Raw genomic sequence first — 18,110 nt, forward strand, 5'->3', positions numbered from 1 at the left:
CAGAACGTCAGGGCACGAGCAACGTCCAGCAAGTACAAGGCCCTTTCCGCTGGTGACGAAGGTTTCGGCAAAAAAAAAATGGTAACACCAAAGGCTTGTTGAGGTGGAATTTGGATGGAACCTTCAGCATGAAAGAGGGGTGCGTACTGTGAGAAACCTGAAGGTGTCCCACCTGCTGGTCCCCGGAGATCTGTTGTCCAGGTGGCCAGGACACAGCCATCGCTATTGGATCCAGTTCCAGGGGGTGGACCAGTGGGGGAGGATCACCTGGGCGAGGGGCCTTCGGGGAGTGGAAGTTGGACACTGAGGGTTGAGACGCAGTATCCCCTTCCCTGTAGCACCTTTTCCCCATAATACCCTGTAGGATATTTAGAAGCTCTACCCCCACCCTTTTTCCCTGCACAAACACTTTCTTGCACTGTTACAGACAACAGACTAACACCAGAGCCGTTTACCTAACATGTCCCAACACACGGGTCAGGCGGAGTCAGGCAATTGACAATCACGCACACCTGATGGCCCTTTACCTTCCCCAAAGGGATAAAAGGCAGAGCACGAAAGCACACTTTGAGCAAGGCCAAACGCATGAGGAGACCGCTACACCAAACCGGCAGTTCAAACGGAGAAGGAAAGCAGTGAGACCTGGAAGGACGACGAAGGGGGCGTTACCCTATCCCTTTTCACCTCAGACCCGCAAAGCCTCCAAAAGGGGAATCTTAAGACCGGGAGTTGCAGCTGGCGTGCGAAGCAGCAGACAACAATGGCACACAGGGGCCTCCCGCATTGATAACGCATCGGAGAGGCAAGCTGGCTATCGTGGTACTATCCTTGACTCAAAAGAACAAAGAAGCCAAGGGGTTCAGCACATCCTGTGAGTCGGAGGACGCGGATAGCAAACCGAACTGTATTGAACCCAAGGTTGCAAGTGGCAACATTTCAAACGCAAGGAATCTGCAAGAGGAAGAATTTGAGTGCGTATGAACTTTAAAGGAAGTCCAGTTGAGGTCCAGGTGCAGAGGGGTCCGGCGCCACGTGGGCGCTCATTTGAAAGACTCCGACCGGGACCTGTTTTTGAAACTACAAGATCCAGAAGGTCCTAGAAAAGGGGGAATGTAAGGTGTCAGAGTGGTCCTAAAAAGGTTACATCACATCCCTTGTATAATCAAAAGTGTCTGACCCATTGCCAGAGGAAAGCTAGGGGAAGGGAACCCTGCTTTCCGATAAGATTGTGAACTGTGAAATAAGGCAAATGTGAACCAGACAGAGGGTTGCCGAAAGAAAGCTAGGATAAAGAAACCCCCACTTTCTGATGAGATTGAGCAATACATGAACTGTATTACAAATACACGAACTGGGTTAAAGAAAGGCCATAGTGGCCCCGACGGAGGGACACCCAAATTGTGCGGAAGATCTGAGCCCAGCCGAGGGAGATCCTGTGGGCAAAGAACAATCGCACAAGGTACAAGATCAAAGAGAACATTTTGTTTGTTTGTCTTTGTGCAACACCACAGGCCTTCTACGGCAAGAGACTTTTGCAAGAAGGAGACAGCCTTTGAAGGTTTTGATATCGTTGAAATGAACTGTGAACCTTGTGCTGACGAGGCCAAGGAGCGTGCTGTGCTCGAGAGTCCAACCTTGTCCCGTACTTCAAATGTGGGGAACGGAGACCCAGCCTTACAATTTTTTGTGAACACTTCTTTCTTTTCTGGTGAACATTATCCCACACTCTTTTTGTAATTTAGTAGTAAGGATTGTCAATATTTAGTTTTTTTAGGATAGGCCCTTTTTATTTGACAAGACGCCACTAGGATTGCCTTATTTAATGGTCGTCGCTTGCTCCCATCTTAGATGTAGGTTTAGATTAGGCGTTTATCCCACCCATTATAAAGTACAATAAACACCCTTGAACTGTGATCACTTGTGTCTGTCTTTACTGTTGCCACCATGAATTCCTTACAGCATCACCCTCGATTCCTGGAAACTCAGGTATGGTTGCTTGCAGGATAGGGCCTGGATCTCACCTACCCTTCTGTCAGAGGTGATGGCCACAAGGAAAGCCGTTTTCCACGAGAGGAACTTGAGAGGGGCCTAATGCACGGCTCAAATGGGGCCCCCATGATCCTCGTCAGAACCACGTTGAGTTCCCACGGCGGGGCAGGAGCCTTAACCAACGGGAAAGATCGAAAAAGTCCTTTGAGAAATTCCTTAACTAGTCGGTGGGACCAAAGTGAAGATCGTCTTGGAGACCTGGTGTAGTGGGAGCTAGCTGCCAGATGTACCTTGATAGAGGCGTGCACCAGTCCGGCATTGGCCAAGGATAGCAAGTATGGAGGGATCTGCGAGTCCGTGACCCTTAGAGGGGTAATCTTCTGAGACCGGCACCACGTAGCGATACACTTCCACTTGTGACCGTAGCACTTCAAAGTCGACGCCACCCTTTCCATGGCGAGGACCCCCCCTCCCATGCAGTCCGCAGGAAACTCATATCTTCCAAACTCTAGGGCTGTAGGAGCCAAGCCCTCAGGTTTAGCAATCCGGGGTCGTGATGAAGCATTGCGCTTCCTTCTCTGGTAAGAAGATCTGCGAATACTGGCAGCTTGACAGGAGGCGACGCCGACAGGCTGAGAAGGTCTGGATATCAAATCTGCCTCGGCCAATGCTAGGGCGATGAGTATCCTCTTGCCAGACACTGTTGGAGTGCCGTTTAATGAGTTGTAGCAGGAGTGGAAGCGGAGGGAACGCGTCCAGGAACAGTCCACGGGAAGGAGAACGCGTCCCTTAGGCTCCTCAGTTGGTTGAATCTGCTGGTAAACTTTTGGCACTTGGAGTTCGCTGCCGTCGTAAACAGATCGATCCAGGGCCTGCCCCATTTGACTAATCGGCGGTCCATCTGTCCCTTACAAAGCTCCCACCCGTGGCAGGAGCACAGTTCCATGCTGATGGAGTCTGCAATGGTGTTCTTTACTCCCGCCAGGTGGAGAGGGACGAGGACCTCCCCTGTCCGACAGCCCAGCGCCACAAGTCCTGTGCTTCTTTGGATAGAGCCAGGGATCGAGTGCCCCGCTACTTCCTGATGAAGAACATGGTTTTGGTGTTGTCCATGAAGATCCTCCCCACCTTACTTTTCAGAGACGGTAGGAAAGACTTGAGGGCCCAGAACACTGTCCATAGCCCCAGGATGCTGATGTGAAGATCCTTCTCCTCTGGGGCCACAGGCCTCTGGCATGTAGACGTCCAGTGTGTGCTCCCCAGCCTTCCAGGGAGGCGCCCGTGGTGACAGTCTCCTGGTATGGGGGATTTTGAAATCCTGTGCTTTGGGTAATGTTGGAGCAGACGCCCCACCATCCCATCGCCTGACGGAATTCGTCGGTGAGAGATCTTGTCCGTGAAGCTTCTGGACACCTGCATCCAGCTGGTGTCCAGGAATTCCTGTAGGGGTCGCATTTGCAGCCTGCAGAGCCGGACTAGGTAGATGCAGGACGACATCATGCCCAGTAACAACTTGATGGCCCGCAGTGTGGCCACCTTCGTTGACAACAGCCATTGCACCATTGCTTCAATGGCTGCTATCCTCTCCTCTGAGGGCAAAGCCAGGCAAGACACTGTATTGAGTCTTGCGCCTAAGAACAGCACTTTCTGCGATGGCGTCAAGAAGGACTTTGGATAGTTGATGGAGAATCCCAGATCCGTCAGTAGCCGGACGGTCGTCTGTGTGCCCGACGGCCAGCTCCCCGGGAGCAGGCGTGAATCAGCCAGTGGTCCAGGTACGGGTATACGTGTATGCCATGTAGACGTAGATGGACCGACACTGGTGCCAGGCATTTCGTGAACACCCTGGGGACTGACTTCAAGCAAAAAGGTAGAGCCTTGAATAGGTAGTGCTGTCCCTGCACCACGAAACGTAGAAACGTACAATGTTTTTTGTGAATAGGAATGTGGAAGCGGGCATCCTCCAGGTCCAAGAACGCCAAGAAGTCTTTTTCCAGTTGACGAGCACGTGTTGCAACGTGACCATCCAGAAATTTTGGGACTTTAGGTATTTGTTCAGATGTCGTATGTCTAGGATTGGCCTCCAGCCCACTGTCTTCTTTCTGACCAGAAAGTATCTGGAATAGACTCCGGAGACTTTGGGGAACTAGCTATATTGCCCCCTTTTCGCAGCTTGGCACTTACCACTTCCAGGAGCTGATGAATGTGCTGCTCCCGATGGGTAACCGGAGGGATCTGCAGACACCTGCATTGAAACTCCAGGGTGTGTCCTTGGGCGAGAGCGTCCAGCACCCATCTGTCGGTGGCGATCTGTCTCCACTCGCTGACAAACCTAGTCAGCCGGCCTCCCACCGGGGCGCACGAGTGGGGACCCGACGTCCCGGTCGGTTTAGGCTTGCCTCAGCGCTGGCATCCTGTGGGCGACGGCGATGCTATCCTCCGCTACCGTAGGCCTGAGAACAGCCTCTGTAGGTTTCCTGTGTTGAGGACCTGGAAGACTGTTGGTATGATGTGGGGAAACCTTTTGTAGAGCTGCTCGACTTTCCCCTGGAGGAGCAAAAAGACGAGCCGTGCTGCTGGAGAGTGCCCAGGGAACAGGCTGTCTCGGTATCCGTTTTGATGGCCTGTAGGGACTCATCAACGACCTTCCAAAACAGATTTTCCCTGTCGAAGGGTATATCAAGCGCCTTTGCTTGGACCGCCTGACGGAAATTTGTGGATTTTATCCAACCTTTGCGGCAAAGGCAGACACTGTTCCCTATCTTCCAGAACCACGTGTCGGCGACGTCCAATACCAGTGATGGTGTGATCTGACACCACTTCTCCTTCCTGGAAGAGAGCGATTGCCTCCATCTTCTTATCGTCCGTGAGGAACTCCAGAATTTTACCCAGTTTGTACCACAACTCTTTGTCATACCTGGCCAGGTTCGCCAGTGCGTTGGCCGCCTTGATAGTGGATGCCGCAGTGTAAATCACCTTCTTTCCCATGGCGTCCATCCTTTTCTTGTCGCTGTTATCGTTATTGTTATTTTGCATTTACATAGCGCCTTATATACCATTGGTATGGTCTGAAGGCGCTGGTAGGTTGAACGCCCTTGGGAACCGAAGTTCATATCAGTAGAGAGAGTCAAAAGGGTGCGTGTGAGCACCGGGTATGTGTGCAGCTCGTGCGGTATCCGTGTAATAGCTGCTTTCTAGCGGTAGGTGTGCTGGTTGAGAGGTCAGCAGTATGCGTTAGTTCTGGCAGGATTTATCCAGATCGGATGTGGCTGCGTTAGGCCTGAGGAGAACGCCTGGCTGGGGGGTGTGTAACCAGCAGTGATTACTCAGAGTGATGTGGAGTGAGCGGCGAGTGTTGGTATGAGAACAGTTATACCGAATGGTGTCATAGTATCTCTGTGTTCTAGTTGAGTGGTGATGTAAGGAGAGAGTAAGCGTGGTGGTGAGATAAGATGGGTTATGTGCCCTTTCAGACATTCTCTGCATTCCAAATCATACTATATACGTCACGTGCTCCAGTCCGTTCCATGTACTCATATCCACTCCAAGCATCCCAGTATGCTCCATATATTTCGGTCCGCCACACGCATTCATGCATTCCGGCTTGCTGCGTGCGTTCAAGACCACTCTGCGCACTCCAGTTCGCCATGCGTACTCCAGTCATTGTGGGTTATATGCCCTTTAAGCGTTCTCTGCATTCCAAACCATACATTATACGTCACGCAATTCTATGCGCTCCAGTCCATTCCATGCCCTCCTATCCACTCTTGTCTGACCCACACGTGCACTCTTGTCTGCCTCATGCATGTACTCCTTTCTGTCCCATGCCTGCATACCTGTCTGTCTCACGTATGCACTCTTGTCTGTCCTACACATGCATTCCTGTCTGCCTTGTGCTCTACGCAGCTAATTGGCAGCTCTACGTGTTCATCCATTCGACGCACTCATCAGTATTGGATGCAATTCGTGCTGTCCGGAGGGACTGCAGACGAGGTCGGGTTGGCCGATCGTTTCCTTGCAGCCGCCGATACCACCGAATCTAGCGATGGCTGCAACCCCAGGCCTTTTTTTATGTTTCTTCTCCAGCCTATCCCGCTGGGCTGGAGCCATGCAAGGGTTCTCCATGAGGGCCAGGCCCTCCTCCCAAACGTTGTCCAGAAAGGGCACAGCCATGATAGTCTACCTCTGTGCCTTGCATCTTTGATACAAGAAGCCCTCCTCCTTGGTTTCCTCAGGTACCAGCTGGAATAGCTCGGAGGCACTGGCAATAATGGAGTGGAACGATCCCACCTCATCCTGTGGGAACACCCTATGTGGCGCATCCAAATATTGTGATTCACTTTCTGCTGCGACAATTTCCTCATCATCCGTCGTCGTGGTCGTATCCATTCCCGTATCAATGTCTGGGTCTGCAGGGTGAGAAGGTCCAACGAGGTGGAGGAGGTTGAAACGGGGGCATTGGATGACGCTTCCTCTTCTTCGCTGGAGGCTGATCAGGGACCTGGGGGACCACAGGTACCGGAGCCAGAGGCATCCGCATCTGGATCTCTGACACCAAGGTGTGTAGCTGAGCCGGCTTCATCCCTCCTGGCGTGCCTGCAGACTTTGCCAAAGTCACTGCGGTAGTGTCGAGCCTTGGGGGTACGGACACCTGAGCCTGGGGGGTCAACCCTCACAGGGTCAGCACCCTTTGCTTATTTATTTTGAAATGTATATAGCACTCCCAAACCAGAGGCATCCAGGCACTGTTCTTGGCACAGCGAGCATAAGAGTTACAGGTTACGCAAACATTCTTGATGATAAAATGTACATAAATGTACAGGGTTACACATATGCCAAACAGGTATCTAACAATCGTGGCAGTACCAGTCGTCGATGAGTCGCCCACAAGGTCTTAGCCTGTGCCGGTCATGCCTGCTTGGGCTGTTCAGCCTTCTTCACCGTCCACGACTTCTCACATAGTTTAGCCGGGGTAGACGACTTCCTCTTCGAAGAGGAGCTTGACTGTCGGCTGGCAATGGAGGCGGAAAGTGATGCTGATCGAGCCCTATCCACTTTGGGACCCGCTTCCGCTGCAAACCTGAGGCGCCCTCAAAGGACTTAGAAGACCACTCCTCGGACCTGCCGGTCCTGGGTGAGGCATGACCCTGCTCAGAGCACGGGTCAGAGGCCTTGGCGTTAAGTCATGCCGCCAGCCTACTATGCCTGTCCTTTGTCGTCATCTTGGAGAAACTGAGGCATATCTCGCACTCTACCTCCTTGTGGTCTGGGTGCAGGCAGTATAGGCATTGAAAGTGCTTGACCTCCACATTCCGTAGCCTGCATTTGGTACAGGGCCTGAAGAGAGACCTTCCATTCTCCTCCTCCTCCGTCCTGGTCGGAATGCACAAAGTAGGCCCATGGGCCTTGTAGAATCTGTGATGATCTTTGCCCATGAGGGGCATGGAACTTCACCGACAAGGGTTCCCCACTGTCGGCAGATGAAGAAAAGAGCAAACAGGCTTCTTTGAAACAAAAATACAAAAAACGTACAAATAGCTTGGACAGCAAACTCGAGGACTCCCAACACTGAAGCGTGTGGTAAAAGTCTGAAGATGGCTTTCAGAGGAGGGGTTTAGGGAAAGGACTGTCATTGGATGGGGGCAGTATGACCCAGATGACAGTGATTGGTTTAGAGGAGAAATACAGTTTTTAAGTGAAAGTGAAACTGTTTTTTTCTTTTACTGTGGATTCCCAGCCTAACAACAGGGAATATTCATGAGCATGTGAATCCATGCCAGACCCCATGCTGGAGAAAATAATGAGGGCATCCCTAGTGGACTGTCCAACTTAAAATGTCCATTAAACATAATAAGTGCTATAAGCAAATCACAAAAGATTTTAAAAAAGCTGTAGAGGAGCCATCAGGGCCAGTGGCTTTAACTCCAGGGCCATCAACAGCCTGATGCATTTCAGCCTCAGGATTCAGGCCATTCAACGCATCCCACTCATGCGCTTAAAACCAGAGTTTGGCCCTGTCAAGAAAAGTATTAATATGCTTTTCCGAGGCTGTCAATCTGTAACAAGATTCATGAAAGGAGAAGAGCGACTCAATTATGCCAAACCGCAAGGAGAACCACAATATATGGTTGCATCCTTTGGATAACTGCTACAGCTCTGCCCCAATATTGTTCCGCAATGACCATTTTATCGGAAAATGAACCTTAAGCTCCACTGTCTGATTGAATTCCTTCAGCAGGGCCTGGAGATCAGGCAATACTTGCTGATTCTTAGATGATTCATACAAACTTTCCAAATCCTTTATTTTATTCCGATATCTAATGTGCTTTGAAGAGATTGCAGCACCCCATTGTCACCGACTATACATATACCTCCGTAAGGAGGCCATAAACATGTCCCATATTGGCATAGGAGAGTCAGAGCAAAAATGTATTTAAAAAAAGAGACCTATTGAAGTATGAACAAGTAAAAAAAGCCATATCTCGGGCATCATCTGCTTTAAATCTACAGTTCCTCCCAGAGCGGCTACCTAAAGGAAATCCAATGCCTGCAAACTGTTTGACATTTCTCAGTCCATCTTTCACCAAATGGCCCTGGTAAGATCTGTCAGCAAAGTACTGATTATGGCAAAGTCTGTTACAAATTCACAGAACTGCAAAATCACAGAAACACTGCATTTCTTTCAAGGTATTGGTCTAGGCCTGTTCTTTAGGGCTTCACATTTAGCAAGGTCTACTGAGCTGCCACCAGCTACAACAATACACCCAATGTATTTCACATTGCTTCTAAAAAACAGACTTTTCCATTGGCACATTTAATCTTTAAGTTTTCAGTCTGTCCATTACTTTTATGAGCCACTCATTTTCTTCTACGGTGCGGCCAAAAACAATGTCATTGAAATATACAAATACTTCAAGTAAATTCACATCTCCTTCAGTCCTTTCCGTCAACCTCTGAATGGTAACTGTTTCACTGGAGATTCTCTGTGGCATTCTGGCAAATTTTTAGAATTCCAAAGGACAGATGAAAGCAGTCTTCGTGTCTTGAGAATGTCTTGGTATGTGGTAATACTCGTCCAAGATCCAACATAGTGAACAATTTGCTTGTCGTTAGGCATTCTAATGCTTCATCCACACGAGGTGTGCTTAATTGGTCAAAAACAGTTATGCTGTCTAGCTTACAGTAGTCGATACAAATGGGTATATCATTTTTCTGTTTTTGTGTATTGCCTATAGTCATTGCTCATGAACTTCATGATTCCTTGGTAATTCCAGCCCAGAGCATCTCATCCAGAGGTCTTCTCATGTCTTCCACATCTTCTGGGGCTAAGCGTTGGGACTGCTCACAGAAAGTCTTGTTTCCTATAGTAAGGTGCTCCACTCCATGGCATTTCCGATGTCCCATTTGCAGGTAGAAAAACATCAGCCTTTTGTACTTGTTTTTCTCTTAGTTTGTCACACTATTGTTCTGACATTGGGGGGGGGGGTTCCTGCCATTCAGATTCTGTGGGTCAAAGGCTAGTAATGCACTTGAGATAATGGAGTGTCAGTTTCTGCTTGGTCTCGCCAACTAGGGTCATTTGAAAACGCGGTCCCCCTAGCAGTGAACTCTGATCAGGCGTTTGCATTGAAAGACGAGTAGGGTGATGCATACCAGTGATGAGTATTCGTCCATAGACCAAATTCGTAGTTCTAGCAGGTATACAGATTTTAGTTTCCAACATTAGTGGCTCTGTTCTTGGCAACCACACCGGTGTCGGGTGGCCTTGTGGTTAACTTCTGAAGGTGTAGGATCAGTTGAGCGAGGTGATAACTCTGTTCAAGGGGCTTGGTGCTTATTTACTACTACCTCACTTGTCTTTCCCATCAGGGTCTGCATTTCTGTGATTATTGCTGCACACCTCTGTTTTACAGTTGTTTTCATGAGCATTATGTCCTCCTTCACACCTATGACAGAACCTCCTAGAGGCCATGGGCCTGTTGAAGCAGACCTCCGGCTATTGGTTCCTGCTTAGGCAGGAAGGTTCACTTGATTTGGATCTCCTGTGGTAGCCTTCTCAGCTCCGATGAGCTCAGAGTTGTTGGAGTATCTTCAGCACTCTTCCCAAGCGACAGTAGAGTAGCCTGTGGTTTATCTCTCCTTCTAAAGGTCGGATGTCTCTCATTAACTCTTTAAAAGAAAGCGGATTTGCAGTTCTTTCCTACAATTTTAATTGAATGATCATAGGCAATTGCTTCGCCCAATGAAGAATCTGCAGCAGGCGTTAAGAGTCCATGTCCACAGCTTCAACCCTCTTCTTCTGGTGGGACAATTGTAATATATGGTCAATTAGGCACACATAAGCGGGTAACTACTTTCCTTGTTCTATGCGAGTGGGGTTGAATTTTATCATAATCTCAATCCCAGTTATGGTACAAACAAAGACTGTAGGACTACTAAAGCTGCTGCTCATAGACTCTACAATGCATTTCTTCTTTCCACTGTTGCTCACCTTCTATTCTTTTAGCATTGGGCATGTCTGCACTGACAAGATTACGGCAAAGATATATCCAGGGTTTGAAACTGAGGAGAGCTGAGTGCTACTTAGATTAAGCTTGTAGCCTAGCGGAGCCTGGTTAACTTAAAAACAAACAGTTATCAAGAGTTACTTTTGGCTTCCCAGGCCAACTGGTGCCTTACAAGCATGCATATGTGCCATTAACTTTTGATGTGTGACAATGCAAATAAAGAAGAAATAGGACACATCTAGAAGACATTCTAACAAAATGGATCATACAGAATGTCCAAAAAGTTAAAGCATGCATATTCATGTGATTTGCAGTGCACTGGGAACTGGTTCCTGGTTGCCCAGCAGTAGCTGCTGTCTATGGGTGATGCCCGACACTCAGGAGCTGATTTTAGCTCCTATTCATATATCTTAATTTCGAACCCTGGAAATCCCCTGCTAAGGGCCTCAGCCTCACAAAGGCTACCGTAGTCACTTCTTGTGTTGACAACTTTCTTTATGGCTCTTTTGAAAGCGTCATCCATTGTGGTCAAGAACAAGTGTTTATCAGCTGGTGGAGGTGGTCTTGCATCGAGCAAGGCCTCTAAGGAGGTGATGGGTAGAACAAGTTACTTACCAAATGGTAACATTCTTTCGACTGGATGTTCCTCCAACGCATTCCACATCTTTGACATGTAATGTCCACAGCTGTGCACTTTGGAAACATTCGGCAGAGGGCGTCCTGCGTCGAGTCTATGTCCCTCGAAGGCCTCCGTTGAGGGCGACGTCACAGGATTTTATAAATAGGACACACGGCACCCGTAGCCTCAGTTTAAGTTTTTTTCCCCCAGAACTTGTGGCACCAGTCTGATGCCTGCTGGACTGCACTTAGCCTTGCGGAAAACGGAAGCTGCAATCGCATAGGGAATTCTCCCTACGGGGCAGGCTGGGAGGGCGATGTGGAATGCGTTGTAGGAACATCCAGTCGAAAGAACGTTACCAGTTGGTAAGTAACTTGTTCTTCGAATGGATTGTGTCCTCCAACGCATTCCACATCTTTGAAAGACTGCCAAAGCAGTACCAGTAAATGGAGGTGGGAAAAGAATTTAGAGTACCCAATTAGATTGCGGAATAAAGAACCGCCTTCCCAAAGGCCATATCCTGACCATGGATTGTATCCAGGGAATAATGTTTTACAATATGGATTGAAGCCCAAGTAGCAGCATCACAAATATTCTTAATCGGAACACCCTGCTGGAGGGTGATGGAAGTAGCCATGCCCCTAGTGGAATGAGCTCTCAACCCTTCAGGAGGGTCTTTACCCGCCAATCGGTAATACTCCGTAATGGTAAGGGTAATCCACCTGGACAAGGTCTGTTTGGTAACAGCCTGGCCCAATCGGTGTCCAGCATATCCTACAAAGAGTTTATCCTCCACTCTGACCCTGGACATCCTAGAAATGTAAAGGCTAAGAGCTCTCCTAGGATCCAAGCGATGGAGACGCTCCTCTTCCTTACCAGGATGAGGAGGAGGGTAGAAAGATGGAAGAGCCACCTTTAGACTCAAATGATTTTCAGAGACTACCTTAGTTAGAAAAGAGGGACGTACTCGTAGTACAACCCTGTCCCTGTGAAACACAGTAAAGGGTGGCTTAGATGAAAGTGCCTGCAATTCACTCACTCTGCGAGCGGAAGTAACCGCAACCAAGAACACAGTCTTGAAGGACAGTAATCTCAAAGGACAAGAGTGCAAAGGCTCAAACGGAGCACCCATGAGATACTTCAAAACCAAATTCAAATCCCTGGAAGGGTGACGGTGTAAATACATTAGTCAGTCCTTTAAGAAACTGGGAAATCAAAGGAATCTTAAAATAAGAACATTCTTCAGACGAGCGCTTAAAGATAGACAGCGCCACCAGGTAACCTTTAATGGTACCCACTTGAAGGCCCCTGTGGGCCAAAGAAAGCAAGAAAGACAAAACTATAGGAATGGAGCACTGAAAAGGATCAACAATGTGATCTCTGCACCAGTCGCAATAACTTACGCCAACGGCAACGGTACAGGGATTTTGTTGCAGGCCGCCTGGCCGAAAGCAACACCTCCATCACATCATCCTGGAGGTCCCAATCCTTATACCTCAACTTTTCAGATACCAAGCTTGAAGGTTGAGAGTCTTGACCTCTGGATGGAGAACCTGACCACCCTCGCGCAAGAGCACCTTCTCTCGGTGGGGGAAGACGGCGTGGAGGGCAGATGGACATTTCCCGAAAGGTCTTGGTACCACGCTCTCCTGGCCCAATCCGGAGCAAGGATCATGTGGGAACCGAACCTCTGTAACCTCTGCAACACTTGAGGAATAATGGGGACTGGAGGAAACGCGTAAGGCAGTGGGAATGACCAATCCACCACAAACGCGTCTCCTAATTCCCTTAAGCAGAATCTCTCACACTTCCAGTTGACACTGGTGGCGAAGAGATCCACTTGTGGGGTTCCCCAAAAGGCGAAGATCTCCTGAAGGACTTCCTGAGCCAACTCCCACTCGTGGGAGACCGTGCTCTGTCTGCTCAGAGCATCCGCCGCCACATTTTTGTCTCCGGCCAGATGCACGGCCGAGATCGAAATTTCCTGCTGGATGGCCCAGAACCAGAGCTGCATTGCCTCTCTGCACAATGGAAGTGTGGCCCTGCCCCCCACCCCATTTTGTTGAGGTAATGCATGGCCACTGTGTTGTCATTGTGTTGTCCGTCATGATCAGGACACTCTTCCCCCGTTCAGAGGGCAGAAATGCCTTCAGGGCTAGCCTGATGGCCCTCAGCTCTAATAATTTGATGTGGAGTCTGGACTCCGACGGAGACCAATGACCGCTGGCGGTCAAGTCATGGGCATGAGCGCCCCATCCTGTGAGAGAAGCATCCGTCACTACCGTCACCCTCTGGCCACGGTTGCCAAAACTGTTCCCCCCTCATCAGGTTCCCTTCATTGGACCACCAGAGAAGATCCTGGGAGACCGAGAGTGGAATCTGAACAGGATCCAACATCTTGCCGGAGAACTGAGACTGCTGCATCTTGAGAGTCCACTGCAGGGATTTCATTCGCAGCCTGGCCTCTGGTGCCAGAAAAATGCAGGATGCCATGAGGCCGAGCAACCTTAAAAATTCATAAGCCGGGAGACTGGGCATGTTAAAACTTGTCCACCATCTGCACAATGTGATGAGCCCTTACCTTGGGAGGCAAACACTTCCCCCAAGGATGTGTCCAACACAGCCCTGATGTACTGGAGCTGTGGGAAGGTGTCACGTGCGACTTCTTGAAATTCAGGGAGAAGCCCAGCCTGTGGAGGGTGCGGCAGGTGACACTGAAATGATCCAACGTTAGCTCGGGAGAGTGCGGACCCAGATCAGCCAGTCGTCCAGGTAGGGGTAGACGTGAATCGCCCCTCGCCTGAGGTATGCTGCCACCACCAGCATGAGCTTGGTGAAGACCCTCGGGCGGAAGTAAATCTGAACTGCAGGACCCGAAACCAAAAGTGCAAGTTGACAGCCTCAAACCTCAAGTACATCGTGTGCGCGGGATGGATCGGCACACGGAAGTAATCATCCTTGAGTTCCAGAGACACCAACTGTTAGGCAGAAACCTGTGCAGTTCCCTTAGGGACCACTGCAAAAGGCTTAGAACTACAGGTGTTGGCAGTAAACCCAATTGGTAGCGGTCTGTACCACCCAGATTTACCTGGTAGCTGTGGCTGAGCAGCCAGACTTCTCTCAAGAAGAGTTAGACAGTATATAGAGTATACAAGATAGGTACCAAAATACAGTAGCACAAGCAAACACTGACCAAAGCTTGGGTATAAAAGTATATAAATATTTATTTAAAAACACACTTTGTAATATACACTAACACTAATATGGCAAGCAAATTCAAACACAGTCACTATTAATATATATATACATCCCTGATTACTTATTGAACAAGTCTTAGTTAAAACACCACTTATTTTCAGACAGAGGTGAGCGCTTAACCTAAGATGGCACTCCAATAAGTTAGTTAAAAAGGGAGGGAAAAAGCAGAATTAGGAAAATACACAATACCAACTCTTTAAGAGAACCAGAGCATGTCAGAAACTACTGAGGAGCAAGAAAGTCATAGGCCAGGCCCACTCTTGGAGAGAGCAAGGCGGAATGTGTCCAAGATCACACAGTTGAATAGTACTTTAAAGAGTCTTTGCAGATAGTTCGAAAAGGGTTGGATCAAGTCAGGAAAAGTTAGTTTGCAGGCCCCAAGTCACCCCAGGATAGAAAGTCAAGGATTTACGGGACACCTTGAACAGCCTGTTGCAAGGGAGACCAGGCGGGACCCAGTACCTGAAATGGTGAGAAAACTCCAGCGGGGGCAGTTGTTCCTGGCAGCGGGTGCAAGTCGGTGCTTCGTCCAGGGGAAGAGGAGATCTCGACGTGGAGGAAAGCTGGAGGTCGTTGCACTGCCAGGGAAGAAACCAGCCGCAGAGTTTCCCGGTTAAAAGGTACTACCCTTTTATTTGTGGTAGTGGTGAAGCGTGGCTATCCGGCCGCCGGGGTGCTTGGCACGGGCGATTCGACCACGAGACGATCCAGGAAGGCGAAAAAGAGGGCAAACTGGTTATCCCCACCAGTTCAGAGGAAGAAGACTCTCCGGGATGAAGATCTTCTCTGTCGTTGGGAAGTGGTGAGCCGGTTTAGGAGGGCTCCACTGATGGTGTCATCGTTGCAGGTCAGCTCAGCTTCTCCCTCTTCGGATTATTTGGTCCTGTGGCGACTTCTGAAGTTCCAGTCCCCAAAGCCGTGCTTTTATGCAGAAAACCCCCATTCATCAGTCCTAGCTGTCACTCAAACATGCTAAGTGATGAGCCGGGCGGCTCACCACTGGGCCAATCACACAAGAGTGCGACTTGAGTTGCTGAGGCAACTCAGTCCAGGGTGCGTAAAGCCCCCTCCCACACATCCTGTAGACCCAGACAGAGTGGCACCACTTTTGGAGGCTTCTGTGCAGAAGCCCACCAAAAAGTGGAACAAAGGTCTCGACTTGGCTTGGAGTTACAGAGGCGAACACAAACGCCATTTTAAAACCGAGTCCCGGCAAAAAGACCCAACCGGGGAATAAATATTAAATAAATAACCCGGTGGTATCTTTAACATTGCACCAAAAAAAGTGGTGCGTTTAAAATGAATGTGAAAATCCCATAGGAAATATTCTGGTGGAATATTTCGCGTGGTAACCACTGCCACCAGCCAGAAACTCGACGAGGGGGGACTGCATAATGACCCCTTGAAAAACAGACCCAGGGGCAATCTAATTACCCCTACCAGTACTTCCACAATATGATGGTTTGTACTGGTTCTGTTCACAATTTAAGACTAGTAAAGTCAATGGTGACTTTACATGCCCTGGGAGACAGTAGTCAGTCCCAGGGTATGGAGTCTATGTTTGGGGGGTCACTATGACACCCCTGTTTTACTGCACTGAGGGTGCTGTGTAACACACTTACCAAAAATACATAAGACCCTATGGAGTAAAAGACCCCATAACCCATAAAACACATTACAAAGTCAAAGGATATCTCAAATAATGTCTAAGAGTGGGGGAAAAAGAGTCTCACCACTCTTAGCAGGAGAAAACAATAAACCCCAAAAATCCAGCAAAGCTGCTGGGGGACTCACTAGGTTTGGGAAATTAGCCTTAACAGAGAATTCTCCCTAACACTCGCCCCCCCCCCCCCAGACTAAGGGACAGGAGGATTTAATCCACTCCTGGATGAATCTCATACCTCTAGTCGATGACATACATCCTAGAGAGACCATCAGCATTACGGTGGTGACACCCTGACCTGTGCTCAATGGTGAAATCAAACCCTTGAAGGCAGATTGACCATCTCAATATTTTTGGGTTTTCCCCCTTCATTTGCATCAACCATCTCAAGGGTTGGTGGTCACTCTGAATGACAAAAGAACCACCATACAAGTATGGACTACACTTCTCCAGTGCCCACACTATAGCAAAACGTTCTCTTTCAATTGTTGCCCACCTTGTCTCAGGATCCTTCAGCTTTCTGCTGATGAAGCAAATGGGGAGCTCCCTACCTTTCTCATCCACTTGGCTAAGGACTGCACCTATACCTACATTAGAAACATCTGTCTGCACAATGAATGTTTGGTGATAGTCAGGAGCTCTCAATACTGGTGCTTGGCAAAGAGCTTTCTTCAGGTTTTCAAAGGTCTGGTTGCACTCCTCATTCCATTTGACCTTCTTAGGGAATTTTGGAGAGGAGATTACATTCAGTGGAGAAGCTATGGTCCCATAGTTCTCTATGAAATTCCTGTAATACCCAGTGAGGCCTAGGAAGGCCCTCACCTGGGTTTGAGTAGTAGGTGCTGTCCAATTTTGCACAGCTTCAATCTTACTGAGCAAAGGCCTTATTTCTCCACCTCCTACCTCATGCCCAAGGTAGACCACCTTACTCTGACCAATCTGGCATTTACTTGCCTTTATGGTAAGATTGGCCTGTCCGAAGTGCCTGCAAAACATGTCCTAGGTGGTTAACATGCTCTTCCCAGGATTGGATGAATACTGCAATGTCATCCAAGTATGCCATGCAGAAGTCCTCCATCCCAGCCAGAACCTGATTTACCATCCTTTGGAATGTTGCAGGTGCATTTTTGCAGTCCAAAAGGCATAACCTTAAATTGGTATAAGCCAACTGGGGTAGAAGATGCAGTTTTCTCCTTGGCATGGTCTATCAGGGCTATTTTCCAATAGCCTGACGTAAAAACAAATGTGCTGAGGAACTTGGCTGAACCAAGTCTATCCACCAACTCATCTGTCCTTGGCAAAGGGTGGGCATCAGTCTTGGTGACTGCATTAAGAGCTCTATAATCCACACAGAATCTCAATTCTTTGGATCCTGCCTTTGGTACCAACACAACTGGGCTAGACCATGGACTAGTAGAGGGCTCTATTACCCCGAGATAAAGCATCTTCTTGACCTCCCCTTTGATGTGGGTCCTTACATTTTCTGATATTCTATATCCTCTGCTTTTGACTGGCAGACAGTCACCAGTGAGTATGTCATGCTGGCCTCAAGGGGTCAAACCTGGTGAAAGTGAGAACAGGGAGGCAAACTGATTTAACATAGATTTGCACTCCTCTTGTTGCTCAGGTGTCAGATTTGAAGAGTGGTTTACTCCTTCAATCTTTTCATCCAAGGGTAAGCCTCTGAGGAGATCAGGGAGAGCTTCACTCTCTTCTTCCTCTTCTGTTGAAGCTAGAAGCAAGGCTCCTACTTCAGGCCTGGAGACATACGCCTTTAGTCGGTTGGTGTGGAAGACTCTGGGAGCCTCCTTGAGATTGCCTAAGTCCACCAGATAGTTCACCTCTCCAATTTTAACCACAACCTTGAAGGGTCCCATCCATTTATCTTGCAAGGCCCTCTGCCTTGTTGGGATCATAACTAGAACTAGCTGGTCTTGAGTGAACACAACCATGTTAGCCTTTTGATCATGCCAATGCTTGACCAAAACTTCCCCAGCTTTCAGGTTATCACTAGCTTCTGCCATCATTTGTGACATTCTCCTCGGAGACCTATCACATAGTCAGTCACTCTGAC

The 18,110-nt window shown here is 48.8% G+C and overlaps 1 protein-coding gene across 4 annotated transcripts in view; it reads right to left on the bottom strand.

Annotated features, from left to right (window-relative positions):
• STAMBP (STAM binding protein) overlaps nucleotides 1-18,110 on the bottom strand; it is a 675,416-nt gene that overhangs the window by 212,701 nt on the left and 444,605 nt on the right. The window lies entirely within an intron of this gene.

The sequence above is a fragment of the Ambystoma mexicanum genome, chromosome 10, assembly GCF_040938575.1.
Source record: "Ambystoma mexicanum isolate Mex_15411 chromosome 10, UKY_AmexF1_1, whole genome shotgun sequence".
Taxonomy (NCBI): domain Eukaryota; kingdom Metazoa; phylum Chordata; class Amphibia; order Caudata; family Ambystomatidae; genus Ambystoma; species Ambystoma mexicanum.